General features: G+C 45.6%; 1 non-coding gene across 1 annotated transcript; it reads left to right on the top strand.

The window, feature by feature from the left end:
- The first annotated feature begins 1,776 nt into the window (after nt 1-1,776).
- On the top strand, nt 1,777-1,883 carry LOC132537216 (U6 spliceosomal RNA). The gene has a single exon (XR_009548678.1). It is a non-coding gene; the product is annotated as a U6 spliceosomal RNA (small nuclear RNA).
- The last annotated feature ends 12,606 nt before the right edge of the window (nt 1,884-14,489 follow it).

Raw genomic sequence — 14,489 nt, 5'->3', positions numbered from 1 at the left:
AGTTTTGTGACATCCAGGTATCTTCTCCCAATTTCTGGGTTACCTTTAGGGGCAAAGTCGGGGTACAGCCACAGAGGGGCTAGCGCCCCCGGACCCAGTACCCCGGGACAGGCGCACCCCTTAGAGGTGGCTGCGCACCCCCCCAAACCTCCAGTACCCAGCGGCCTTGAGCAGGGCAGTCCCCGAGATGGAGCCATGCACACCCCCGGCAGGGGCGCACCCAGGGGAGGTGTCCACGAGCCCCCAGACCCCGCACCCCTGGCAGGGACAACCTGGAAGGGTGGCTGCGCGCCCCCAGATCTTGCTGCTTTTGGCTTCCTTGAGCGCGAGCATAGGGACCCCACCTGAGAGTCTGGGCAGCCGGCCTTCCCTTTCCTTCCTGCCTGGAGAGGGGGTCTTAGGTCCCTGGGCCTCATCCAGGGTGTCAGTGCTGGTGGCTCCAAGTGCCCCGAGGGTGAGGATCCGCCAGCACAGCTGGGGTCCAGGCAGTGCGCCTCCCGCCCACCACAAACGCCCTGGCAGGTGGGGACCCCGGAACCCACCGACCTGGCTTCAGGAGCAGCCAGGCACAGAAAACTTTCCGTGTGTCCGCCCACCCGAAATGTGCACCCGCTGTCCTTCCTCTCGGTGTGGCCCACGACATGGTCCTTGGGGGACGGCTGTTTGGAATCCTGAACTTCTAGTTTGATCTGGGGCAACATGGCGAGCCAAGCTCCCAAATTAGGGTGAAGGAGGCTGGGGCACGGGGTGCGGGTCCAGGTTGGGGGTCTCCTCGCACTACTAGAACTGGAGTGTTTTCTCTGCCTCTTTTGGAAGAGACATGCATTTCAGAGGGGTGCCCCAAGCCAGCTGGCTCCAACCCTTGTTGAGCCCTGGGCCCAGGCTGTGGATTGGGTCTGGGCTGAGGGTCTGGCACTTTGCAACCTGCTGGTCCTGGAGGGCACTGCCAACACCCACCCCCAACCCCCCTTGTCCCGGTGGCCTGGGCCTGGCAGGGCTCCGTGTGTGGTGGGGGGTGGGCAGGGGTCGCCTGGGGTTCTTGTGTCTGTGGGGACAGTCCTGGGGAGATTGCAGTCTGCCTACTCACACAATGGGGTAGCCAGGATGTTGTCAGGTGGGAGCTGCACTAGGAGCCCCACAGAGCCAGGCAGCAGCTGATCTTGGAGCTGGGTGGGAACTGGGCAGGAACCGCGGTTTTTTTTTTTTAAATGAAATTTAAAAAAGGAAATTAAAAAAAGGAAAAATGTTATTTGTTAATACAAAAAAGAGAAGCAGAGCATGACTATGGCACATGCAAATCTGGGGATTGAATTCAGGACTTAATTCGTACAGAGCCATTGCCCTAGCCATTCTGCAATTCTAAAGTATAAATAGGTTATTTTATTTTTGTTGTTGTTGTTGTCACCAAGGTCTCATTGTCTCCCTTTCTTTTTTTCTTGTCTATTCTTTTCCACTCTTTTTTATTTTTATTTATTTTTCCATTTTGTTGCCCTTGTTGCTTAACATTGTGTGGTGATTAATGTCGTTGTTGTTGGATAGGACAGAGAGAAATGGAGAGAAGAGGAGAAGACATAGAGGGGGAGAGAAAGACAGACACTTGCAGACCTGCTTCACCACCTGTGAAGGGACCCCCGGGCAGGTGGGGAGCCAGGGGCTAGAACCGCGATCTTTCCTCTGGTCCATGAACTTTGCGCCATGTGCGCTTAACCCGCTGTGCCACTGCCTGACTCCAACTGTCTCCATCTCTTAAGACTTTTTAAATAAGATTATAATATAGTCCTAGCTTCCGTAGTACATATACTAAAATTGGCATGATACATAGAAGATTAGCATGGCCCCTGCTCAAGGATTACACACAGATTCATGAGGCATACCATATTTTTTCAAAAAAAGATTATAAAATATATGTACACACATATAAATAATTATAATCTTTTAAAGAGCCAGTTAATGCAACCTGGGAGGCGGTTCAGTGGCAAGAGATCTGGATTTGTATGTGTGGTATCCCAGGTCTGTCTGAACTCTGGTTCTACATATGATGAAGCTCTTTTAAAAGATTTATTAATCAGTGAGGGAGAAAGGGAGGGGAGAGAGAGAGAGAGAGAGAGAGAGAGAGGAAAAACACTATAGCATCAGTCTGGAACATGTGATGCTGGAGGTAGAATTCAGGACCTCATGCTTGAGTCCAAAACTCCAACCACTCTGCCAGCCTCCAGGGCTGCAGATTGGCTTTTTTGAATAAAATCATGGTAATATTGTTCTCTTAACTGTAAATCTTTTAAATAATACAAAGTCTTTTTAATTTTTTTTCTCAAATAGTGTGCCTGGGGATCAATCCCACCCAGAACCTTGCACCTGCATGGGACAGCTGAGAAGCCTCCCTGCCCGTCTCCATTCTGTATCCTTTAAGAGAGGGAGATATGCAAAGCACTGCTCCTCTATGCAAGGAGTCCCGCCCATTACTTGCATGTGTTTTCACTTGCAGTGTGGAGGATCAGACCCCCAGCCACATGCTACTTAAAGCATGTGCTTTACCCCCTGCTGCGCCTTCTGGTCCTGAGTTTGATTGCTGGCATTGCATGTGCCAGAATGATACTATCATTCTCTCTCATGAATAAAAAAGTTATGTTATGTATGTTACTTATGTTATGTTTTTAATTAATGTATGTTATGTTATGTTTTCTTTTTAAGAAACAGACAACCTGCGCCTAGATTTAGGCGGGTAACTGGACTCAACAGTAGTCCAGGCCCATTTAAAATCCAAATTCAACAAATTTAGAACCAAGGCAAAGGAAAGAACAGTCACTATAATTTTTTAAGACACTGGGTAGCTTCTTTGCATTGGTCTCTCTATATAAGTTATTTTCAACATCTCTGTATTTGTGATTGAAATGGGTCAAGCTGACTTAGTTCCCATTAGCCAGACAAGGTGTGTATCTACATTTGGGTCACAATACCCTGCTGTATGTTGATCTTTGAAAGTAAATGAATGTGCTGGGGTGGGATTGGGAGGCAGAACTTGGAGAAAGAATCATCCTCATCCATAGGTGTTGCTACATTCAGCCTTCATATAGGAAACACCTCAAGATATCAGTATCAGAGCAACCATTTACAAGTATTTTTTCAAAATTTATTTTACTTTACTTGTTTATTGAATAAAGACAGAGAAACTGAGATCGTAGGGGGAGGTAGAGAGAAAGACACCAACAGCACTGCTTAACCGCCTGTGAAGCTTCCATCTTTACAGGTGAGTCAACAGTTATTACCATCTTAAGTTAGGTATCATTTCTTTCTTTCTCTCTTTTTCTTTTTAATTTCTTTATTGGGGAATTAATGTTTTACATTCCACAGTAAATACAATAGTTTGTACTTGCATAACAATTCCCAGTTTTCCATATAGCAATCTATGTATCATTTCTTTTCTTTCTTTCTTTTTTTTGTTGTTATTGGATAGCGACAAAAATAAATTGAGAGAGAAGGGGGAGATAGAGAGGAATAGAGACAGAGAGACACCTGAAGACCTGCTTTACTACCTGTGAAGTGACTCCACTGCAGGTGGGGACCAGGGGGCTTGAACCAGGATCCTAAACGGTCCTTGCTCTTTGTGCCATGTGGGCTTAGCCCACTGTGCTACCTTCTGGCTCCCTTAGGTATCATTTCTAAAGCCTGTTAAATCTAAAATGTTCTTAACCTTTTGTAGTAATTTCCTGATTCATGTTTGCTTGTCTTAAATATCTTGGTTCTGTTTTAGTTTGCCTTGTGGGAACTCCCATCTGTCTTTGGTCTTGGTAATTTTCCAGGGCTTGTAGTTGAATGCCAGCAAGAATGCTCCCAGATAAAAAACAAAGAAATTGCTCTGCATGTGCTTCGAGATAGGCTTTACCAGAAGATTATAGAGAAAGACGTGTCAACAGCAAAATACCAGAAGAATGCAGGTAATATATATATATATATATATATATACATTTAAATAAAAGAAAAAAGAAAGGTGGGGGTCAGGTGGTAGTGCAGGAGGTTGAGTGCAGGTGGTGCAAATCACAAGGATTGGTGCAAGGAACCTGGGTTGAGTTCCTGGCTCCCCACCTGCAGGTTGTCTCTTCATAAGTGGTGAATCAGGTTTGCAGATGTCTTATCTTTCTCTCACCCTCTATCTTCCCCTCCTCTCTCGATTTCTGTCTGTCCTATCCACAATTACATCAATAACAATAATAATAACCATAATAATTATAAAACAACAAGTGCAACAAAATGGAAAGGAAAAAAAAGATTTATTTATTAATGAGAAGGTGTGAGGGAAGAACCAGAGCATCACTGTAACCTATGGAATGCCAGAGATTAAACTCAGAACTTCATGCTTTAGAGTCCAATGTCTTATTCACTGCACCACCTCTCAGGACACTGCAGATAAGATTTATTTAGTAGAATCACTTAACAACTGTTCAAAGAGTCATTCTGCACATGCCTTACATATGGGAGTCCCTGGGATTGATTCCTGGTACCACTGAACAGTAACACAGGCACAGCAAGCCAAGTTCAGTGGATGGTAGATCTATGCTTAGGTCTCTATCTCAAAATCATAAGCATTGAACTGAGAGGTAGCTTATTGGTAAATTGCATACTGCACATGCAGGAGGCCCCAAGTTTGATCCCCAACATACAGAAGTTCTGAGTGGTGCTCTATCCATAAAAATAAATAAACGAAGGGGTCCAGAGCTTGCTCCCCCAGTAGAGTGCACATCATGTCACCATGCTTGCAGACTTGGTGTTGAGCCCTAACACAACATGGGAGCACCAGGCATGATGGCAGGTTCTGTGATGTTTCTCACATGCTCTTTCTCCCACTTTTTCTATTTCATATTTTAATTTTTAAAGTCAATTTTCTTTTATATATATTAATATATTTATTTATTATTGGACAGAGACAGAGAAATAGGGAGGGGAGGGAGACAGAGAACAGGAGAGAGACAGAGAACCACCTACAGCCTTGCTTTACCACTTGTGAAGCTTCCCCTACCCCCTGCAGCTGGGGACCAGAGACTTGAACCTGGTTCCTTATGCACTGTAATTTGTGTGCTTAACCAGATGCACCACTGCTGGCCCCCTGTATATTTTATTCATTTATTATTTCCTGGATAGAAATTGAGAGGGAACAGAAGATGTAGAGGGGGAGACACAGAGAGACACCTGCAGTGCTACCTCACCACTTGTGAAGCTTCTCCTCAGCTGGTTGTATCTTGGGCTTGAACCTTAGTCCTTGTGCATTGTAACGTGTGCACTCCACTGGTTATACCACCTCCTGGATCCCATTTTTTCATTTTTAAATTAAAAAGGAGAAAACAACTGTTGACAACAGTAGAATTATGTAAGTATGAAACTCTGGTGTAAGTATGAAACTCTGGTGTACTAAAATACATCAATATATTCATCTTTTTTTAAAGGTCACTTTGTGAGTGCACATGTTATAGTGTGAGAGGACCAAGGTTCAAGCCCCTGATCCCCACTTGCAGGTGGAAGCTTCACAAGCAGTGAAACAGTATCTTAATGTGTCTCACTTTCTTTTTCCACTTTATCTCCCCTTTCCATCTCCATTTCTTTCTTTCTTACCAAGCAAAAAGAAAAAAAAAAACTTTTAAAAAGGTTTCTTTATATTAAAAATGTTTTTTCATTATTCTTGACCAAGTAAAAATCTCAGGACATATAGAAATTATACTCCGCTGTGAATAAGAAATAACTTGAATGTTTCGGCTCTCTGTGTCTGTGCCAGAAGGGGTTTGCTAAGAATTAGTGGTTTTTAAATGCAAATTCCTATCTTCAAGTCTACCTACTGATGCTCCTCTGCAATCTGAGACCATCGCAGGCAAGGGATAAATATGTTATTTGCACTGTCACTTACACTACTGCAGGCTAAAACAAGCGTAGGGAAAGTGGAAAGGCCAAAAGTAGGGAAAACTAAGATATCTAAATCAAAGTGACTTGTGACAGTTATTATAATGCTTACTGTTATGCAGCCCACTTTTCCTAAAATGCTACAAGGTTTACTGCAAATAACTCAAAAACATGTCTATTTTGGGCTTCCAACCCCAAAATTCTCTTTCAACCCCATTCAGGTTTTACTTTTGTTTTTAAAGATTTATTTATTAGTGAGAGAAATAGGGGACAGGAAGAAGGAGAACCGCAGCATCACTCTGACACATCTGATGCTGGAGATCAATCTTGAGACCTCACACCTAAGAACCCCAAAGCTATATCCACTGCACAACCTCCCAGACAGTGGCAGCCTTTATTTTTATTTTTCATATTTATTTTATTTATTTATTCCCTTTTGTTGCCCTTGTTGTTTTATTGTTGTAGTTATTATTGTTGTTGTCGTTGTTGGATAGGACAGAGAGAAATGGAGAGAGGAGGGGAAGACAGAGAGGAGGAGAGACAGATAGACACCTGCAGATCTGCTTCACCGCCTGTGAAGCGACTCCCCTGCAGGTGGGGAGGTGGGGTTCGAACCTGGATCCTTATGCCGGTCCTTGTGCTTTGCGCCACCTGCGCTTAACCTGCTGTGCTACAGCCCGACTCCCAGCAGCCTTTACTTTTTTATAATTTAAAATATTATGATACTTTGCTTACTTAAGAGGCAAAAGATTTATACAATCTGAAGAGAACAAGAGTATACATACTTTGCTTATTTAAATGATACATACACTTTAGTAGAACTTATACATTTGAATAAAACTACATACATATGTAATTCAAAATCTAGGAAATAGAGAAAAATGAAGTGGGGGGAAACCCTTTCCTGACCCTCGACCTTAGACTCTATCAGTAGAGAATATTACAGTATGGTGTTTTTAAATGAATTAATCTATTTTCCCTTTTTAGTTGCCCTTGTTTAACATTGTTGTAGTTATTGATGTTGTTGTTGTTGGATAGGACAGAGAGAAATGGAGATAGCAGGGGAAGACAGAGGGGGAGAGAAAGACAGATACCTGCAGACCTGCTTCACTGCTTGTGAAGTACCTTTCCTGCAGGTCCAGGGAGCTGGGGCCAGAACTAGGATCCTTCTGCTGGTCCTTGCACTTTGCAGTATGGTTTTGGCAGAGATATTTATTTCTGAACCCATAGGGATTTGTAATAAATTTTTGTAATAATATGTTTCATTTTAAAACTTGAAAGTATCTTAATTTCCATAAAAAATTTCATAAAAATGACCTTTTTTATGACCTAAATGACCTAAACCAATTTTCTCTTTAGACAGTTATGATACAAATCCTGAATAGAAATAGCTTGAGGAAGAAATTTGAGTTAACACATTAGTAAACTTGCTGGAGAACGGACTGATGAGGGTAAAATATAGTTTTTTAATTATTTTAATTTCATGAATTACAGAAGGTAGTGGGGCACAGAAGCAGCACTCTAGCCTATGCAGTGCTTGGGATTGGACTCAGGACCTAAAATTTAGAAGCTCTAATTTCTTCCATGGTGCAACCTACCCATCTTCAGAGATAGTTTTGTTTTGTCCTAAAGATCTTATTTATTCATTAATGAGAGAGAGAGGAGCAGGGAGGATCTGCACGTTACTCTGGTATATGTGGCACTGGGGATTGAACTTGGTCCCTCATGCCTGAGAATCCTGTACTTTATCCACTCTGCCTCTTCCTCCCAGACCACTGATAATTTGGCTTTGATTGGAATTGGAACTACTGAAGAAGCACTATTGGGTGCTGGGTGGTAGTGCAGCGAGCGGGTTAAGCACACATGGCACAAAGCTCAAGGATAGGGGTTGGGATCCCAGTTTGAGCTCCCCACCTGCAGGGATGTCACTTCACAAGTGGTGAAGAAGGTCTGCAGGTATCTGTCTTTCTCTCCCACTCATTGTCTCCCCCCCACCCTCAATTTCTCTGTCCTATCCAGCAACAATGATAAACAAAAAGAACAACAAAAGGCGGGGGGGGGGGGGGTGTGATGGCCTGCAGGAGCAGTGGATTTGTAGTGCAGGAAGAAAAAAAAAAAGAAAAAGAAACACTCTTACTCCATAAGTAAACCTGAGATAACAAGAGTCTTAAACAATTAAATTCCTTCCACTCTTGCTCTTTGTCAATTGTATGTGCCTGACCTTCAGAAATAGAAATCCTTAGAAAAGAATTTGCGGTGCCTTTTCCATTGTAGTAAAGATAGTAATTATATTAAAATGTGAATTCCTTTCTATCTCTGCACAGGTTGGAACAAGAACCCAGTCAGAAAGAATCCAGACCTACAATTTCACCCAGAATAGTGTCACTGACCACAGGGTAGGATATGAAGTCCAAGATATTAAGGTAATATTACTGAATGTGCTTACTGTATCTTTGATTTATTAAGGAATCAAATTTTGGGGCCTGGTTTATTAAGAAATCAAATTTGGGGGCCTGGTTTATTAAGGAATCAAATTTGGGGGCTCTAGCCGGTATCGTTAGGCTGATCCTTGTGCTTTGCACCACCTTGCTTAACCCACTGCGCTACAGCCCAACCCTTGTTAATATTCTATTATCTTCCTTTCCTTCTTGGCTTGGTCCCTTTATCTTGCTTGTAAATCTGTCATCTGAACTGAGAATGTTGAAAGAGTAGGGGAGGGGGCCCACTGAGGTGGAAGGACCCAGGGCCACATTTATGCCCTGCCCACTTCACTCCCAGGTCAGACTGGCTTCCTCTGCCCCCTGGAGCCTGTCTGTGTGTGTGTGTGTGTGGGGGGGTGTTTACAAGTGTTTCCTGATGCTAGAACAGTCTCCTTGGAGTGTGACTGCTAACTGCTTTTTGGCAAGTTACTATTTTAAATATTCCTGGGGTCCTGATTGTGGTATACCTGGTTGAGCACACATGTTACAGTGCACAAGGATCCAAGTTCAAGCCCCTGGCCCCCATCTGCAAGGGGAAAACTTTTTGAGTGGTGAAGCCATGTTGCAGGTGTCTCTGTCTCTCTCCCTATCACCTACCTTCCCTCTGAATTTATGGCTGTTTCTATCCATTAAATAAATAAAGATAATAATAGAAAAATTAATTTACATGACAGAAGTCTACATCAAATTGGCATTTGAAATAAGAAAGCTCTTTTTTGAGGTCCCCTGTTACAGAGCACATGAGTGGAAACAAACTGCTTCTGGAAAGCCTGTTTTTAGTAGCTTAACTTTTTCCTTTCTTTAATTTTCTTTTCTTTTTAAACTATCTTTATTTATTGGATAGAGACAGCCAGAACTTGAGATGAGATGGAAGGGGGAGAGAGAGGGAGGGAGAGACAGAGACACTTGCAGCCCCGCTTAGTCACTTTTGAAGCTTTCCTCCTGCAGTGAGGATCAGGGGCTTGAATCTAGGTCCCTCTCCATTGTTGTGTGTTTAACCAAGTATACCACTGCCTGACTCCCCCCTTTTTCTCTTGGCTTTTCTTTCTTTGTTTATTTTTCCTTTCTTTTTTTTTTTGCTTTTGGGCTTATCACCAGGTTTCAGGGCCAGCACTATGAATCCACTGGTGCTGGCAGCCATATATTTATTGATTCATTCATTTATTTATTTTGGCTATGACAGAGAGAAACTGAGAGGGGAGGGGGTATATAGAGAGGGATAGAGACCTGTTTCTCTGCTTGTGAAGTGTCCCTTTGCAGGTGAGGAGCCAGGGCCTCCAACCAAGATCCTTGCATGGGTCTTTGTGCTTTTATACTATGTGCACTAAACCCAGTGAACCCCTACCTACCCCACCCTCCCATTTGCATTCCTTTATAGGTGAGAAGAAATACAAAATAAGAGGCAAAATCTTCACCCAGCACTTTGTTTAGGCCAGAAGAAACTCTGCAAATGTCTCCCCTCAGCTTAGAGGGAGAGGGGAGTTTCTCTGCATGTGATGCCTCTTTTTTTTTTTAATTATCTATGTCTGGATTGACTGATTGATTAGATAGAAATAGAGAAATTGATAAGGGAGGAGCATATAGAAAGGGAAAGAGATGGAGACACCTGTAGCTATATTTCACCACTTGTGAAGTTTTCCCCCTGCAGGTAGGGGGCCAGGGGCTTGAACCCAGGTCCTTGTGCACTATGATGTATGCACTTAACCAGGTGCACCACCACCTGCCCCCATTTTTTTGCTTTTAAAGGAGCTTCCACTGATTTTTTTTGCATCCAACTCTCTATATATGCTATTCTTTTTTAAAGGTTTATTTATAAAATGGAAACATTGACAAGGCCATAGGATAAGAGGGGTATAATTCCCACCACCAGAACTCAGTATCCCATCCCCTCCCAATGGCTTTCCTATTCTTTAACCCTCTGGGAGTATGGACTCAGGGACATTATGGTGTGCAGAGGTAGAGGGTCTGGCTTCTGTAACTGCTTCCATGCTGAACATGGTTGTTTACAGGTGGATCCATACTCTCAGTCTGTCTTTCTCTTTCCCTAGTGGGGCAGAGCTCTGGGGAAGTGGGGCTCCAGGACACATTGGTGGAGTCTTCTGTCCAGGGAAGTCCAGTAGGCATCTTGGTAGCATCTGAAACCTGGTGGCTAAACAAAGAGTTGACATATAAAGCCAAACAAATTGTTGACCAATCATGAACCTAAAGGCTGGAATATTGCAGATGAAGATTTGGGGTCTCTGTTTTGAAGATAGCTAGTAGGCCTATTTTTAAAATGTTATATTCCAAAGGGATATATATTCCAAAGGGGTATTATATTCTAAGGGATATATATTCCAAAGGTATATTATATTACTACTGCTTTGTTCTTCTTTCAGCCAGTCTCATCGTGCAGGTAGCAGGGATGGGTCTGGGCAAAGCCCTATTTCTTTTTCTGGCTCTGAGATTTTGAACTTTACATCCTGTCTCTAGATTTTATTCAAACTTAAGTCTGTCTCTAAACCCTAACACCATCAACACAAAATGAGTTGAGTTATATTCTTAAAATTTATTTTGGATTTGAGTCCCCACCACACCTGCAGAGGAAAAGCTTTGTGAATGGTGAAGCAGTGCTGCAGGTCTCTCTCTCTCTCTCTCTCTCTCTCTCTTCTCCCTCTTTACTTCCCCTTTCCCTTTTGATTTCTGCTGTTACTATCCAATAAATAAAGATAATAAAAATATTTTTAAATTTTTAAAATATTTATTTTCCCTTTTGTTGCCCTTGTTATTTTATTGTTGTAGTTATTATTGTTCTTATTGATGTCCTTGTAGTTGGATAGGACAGAGAGAAATGGAGAGAGGAGGAGAAAACAGAGAGGGGGAGAGAAAGATAAACACCTGCAGACCTGCTTCACTGCCTGTGAAGCAAACCCTCTGCAGTTTGAGAGCCGGTGTACTTAACCCACTGTGCTACCTCCTGACTTCGCTTAGATTATTTTTAAGGAATTTGTATTTACAATTAAATTTTGATTTGATAGAACAAGGCAATTCATACAAGGAAGGGAGATAATGGAGAGAGAGAAAGACACGTACAGCTCTGCTTGCTTGTCAAGCTTAACCCCACCCCCTAGCAGGTAGGCACTGGGGCCTTGAACCTGGGTTCTTAGTCATGGTTATGTGCATGCTCAACTGAGGTCACCACCACCTGTGCCTATTTTAAAATTATTAAAGAATTTCTTAAGAATCCCCTCAACACTTTATCTGTACTATTCCAGCTTAGGTCCATGATTGGTCAACAATTTGTTTGGCTTTGAGTGTTAACTCTTTTCAACCACCAGGTTCCAGATGCTAGCATAATGCTCACCAGACTTCCCTGGACAGACAACACCAGCAATGTGTCCTGGAGCTCTGCTTCCCCAGAGCTCTTGCCCACTAGGACAAGGAAGAGACAGGCTGGGAGTATGGATCAACCAGTCAACGCCCATGTTCAGCGGGGAAGCAATTGCAGAAACCAGACCTTCCATCTTCTGCATCCCACAATGACCTTGGGTCCATACTCCCAGGGTTAAAAAACAAGAAAGCTATCAGGGGAGGGGATGGGATACAGCGTTCTGGTGGTGGGAATTGTGTGGAGTTGTACCCCTCTTTTTTAAAAAAAATACGTTATTTTATTTATTTATTCCCTTTTGTTGCCCTTGTTGATTTATTGTTGTAGTTATTATTGTTGTCGTCGTTGTTGGAAGTTGTACCCCTCGTATCCTATGGTTTACTCAATGTTTCGTTTTTATAAATAAAACATTTAAAAAAAGGGAGTTCGGAGGTAGCGCAGCGGGTTTAGCGCAGGTCGCACAGCCTAAGGATCCTGGTTCGAGCCCCCAGCTCCCCACCTGCAGGGGCCTGGCCTCACAGTAGGTGAAGCAGGTCTGCAGGTGTCTTTCTCTCCCCCTGTCTTCCCTTCTTCTCTTCTTCTCTTTGTCCCAGCTGCTTCCAGCGCAGTGCCATGGAGCCTGTGGCCCGCGCCCTGAGGCCCCGTCGCCCCCACGCCACATTGCTTAGCGTCGCGTCGCGTCATGTCACCCCACGCGCGTTGCATCGCGTCACGTCATGTCAGCCCCACGCGCATTGCGTTGTGTCGCGTCACGTCACCCCCACGCCGCATTGCGTTGCGTTGCGTCGCACCCATAGGCCCCAGCGCTGGGGCCAGGTCGGCAACTTGAGCGCCGGGCCATGACTGTGCGGAGGCTCCCTGCGTGGAAGTACTGCTGCGGAGTCATGACGGTGCTGTGCTGGACAGCAGCGGCCAGGTCCATCATGCTCGGCCCATCTACTGCCATTCCTCCAATTCCAAGTAAGTGGCCCCCGGTGCCACCCATCCTGGAAGGCTCAGGTGTGGGGCCCGCCCAGGAAGGTGCTGGGTGGGGGGAGGGGCGAAGTTGGGGTACAGCCTCAGAGGCGCCAGCGCCGCTGGACCCCTTACCCCGGGCCAGGCACACCCCGAAGAGGTGGCTGCGCGCCCCCCCACAACCCCCAGGACCCAGCAGCCTTGAGCGGGGCGGTCCCCGGATAAGGGCCATGTGCACCCCCGGCAGGGGCGCACCCGGGGGAGGTGTGCGCGAGCCCCCAGACCCCACACCCAGGGCAGGGACACCCTGGAAGGGTGGCTGCGCGCCCCAGATCCCGCTGTTTTCGGCTTCCAGGAGCGCAAGCGCAGGGATCCCGTCTGAGAGTCTAGGCAGCCGGCCTTCCCTTTCCTTCCAACCAGGAGAGGGGTTCTGGGGTCCCAGGGCCTCGCCCAGCATGTCCATGCCTGCGGCTCCAAGCGCCCTGAGGGTGAGGACCCGCCCCGGCAGCTCGAGGCCTGGCAGTGCGCCTCCCGCCCACCCCAACCTCCCGGGCAGGAGGGGACCCCAGTGGAACCCACCAGCCTGCCTTGGCTTCGGGAGTTGCCAGGCCCAGAGAACTTTCCGCGCGCCCGCCCTTCCGAAATGTGCGCCCGCTGTCCTTCCTAGGTGTGGCCCACGATGAGGTCCTCGGGGGCCGGCTGTTTGGAATCCTGAACCTGGAGTTTGGCCTGGGGCAACATGGCGAGCCAGGCTCCCAGACTAAGGTGAAGGCCTGGGTGCGGGGTGTGGGTCCAGGTTGGGGGGGGTCTCCTCACACTTCTAGAACTGGAGTGTTTTCTCTGCCTCTGTCTGTCTGGAAGAGACATGCATTTCTGAGCTGTGCCCCATGCTGGCTGGTTGGAACCCCTGTTGAGCCATTTGCCAGGCTGCGGGTTGGGTCTGGGCTGAGGGTCTGGCACTTTGCAAACTGCTGGTCCAGGGAGGCCACTCCCAGCGCCCCCCCCCACCCCTTTCAGGAGGCCTGGGCCTGGCTGGGCTCCTTGCGCCATGGGGGGTGGGCGCCTGGGGCTCTTGTGTCTGCGAGGACAGTCCTGGGGGGACTTCAGTCCGCCTGCACACAACAGGGCGGCCAGCGCACTGGCAGGTGGGAGCTGCAATAGGAGCTGGGCAGAGCCAGGCAGGAGCCAATCTTGGAGCTGGGTAGGAACCTGACAGGAACTGTGGTTTTAAAAAAAAGGAAATTAAAAAAAAGAAAAAAAATGTTACTTATTAATACCAAAAAGAGAAGCAGAGCATGACTATGGCACATGCAAATCTGGGGATTGAATTCAGGACTTAATGCCTACAGATCCACTGCCCTAGCCATTTTGCAATTCTAAAGTATAAATAGGTTATTTTATTTTTTTGTTGTTGTTGTCACCAAGGTCTCATTGTCTCCCTTTCTTTTTTTTCTTTTCTATTCTTTTCCACTCTTTTTAAATTTTTATTTATTTTTCCTTTTGGTTTCCCTTGTTGCTTAACATTGTTGTGGTTATTAATGTCGTTGTTGTTGGATAGGACAGAGAGAAATGGAGAGAGGAGGGGAAGACAGAGAGGGGGAGAGAAAGACAGACACCTGCAGACCTGCTTCACCACCTGTAAAGGGACTCCCCTGCAGGTGGGGAGCCAGGAGCTCTCACCACGAACCATGATCTTTCCTCCGGTCCTTGAGCTTTGCGCCATGTGCACTTAACCCGCTGTGCCACCACCCGACTCCAACTGTCTCCATCTATTAACACTTTTTAAATAAGATTATAATATA

This window comes from Erinaceus europaeus, chromosome 2 (assembly GCF_950295315.1).
Source record: "Erinaceus europaeus chromosome 2, mEriEur2.1, whole genome shotgun sequence".
Taxonomy (NCBI): Eukaryota; Metazoa; Chordata; class Mammalia; order Eulipotyphla; family Erinaceidae; genus Erinaceus; species Erinaceus europaeus.
This window is presented reverse-complemented; position numbering and strand designations above follow the sequence as displayed.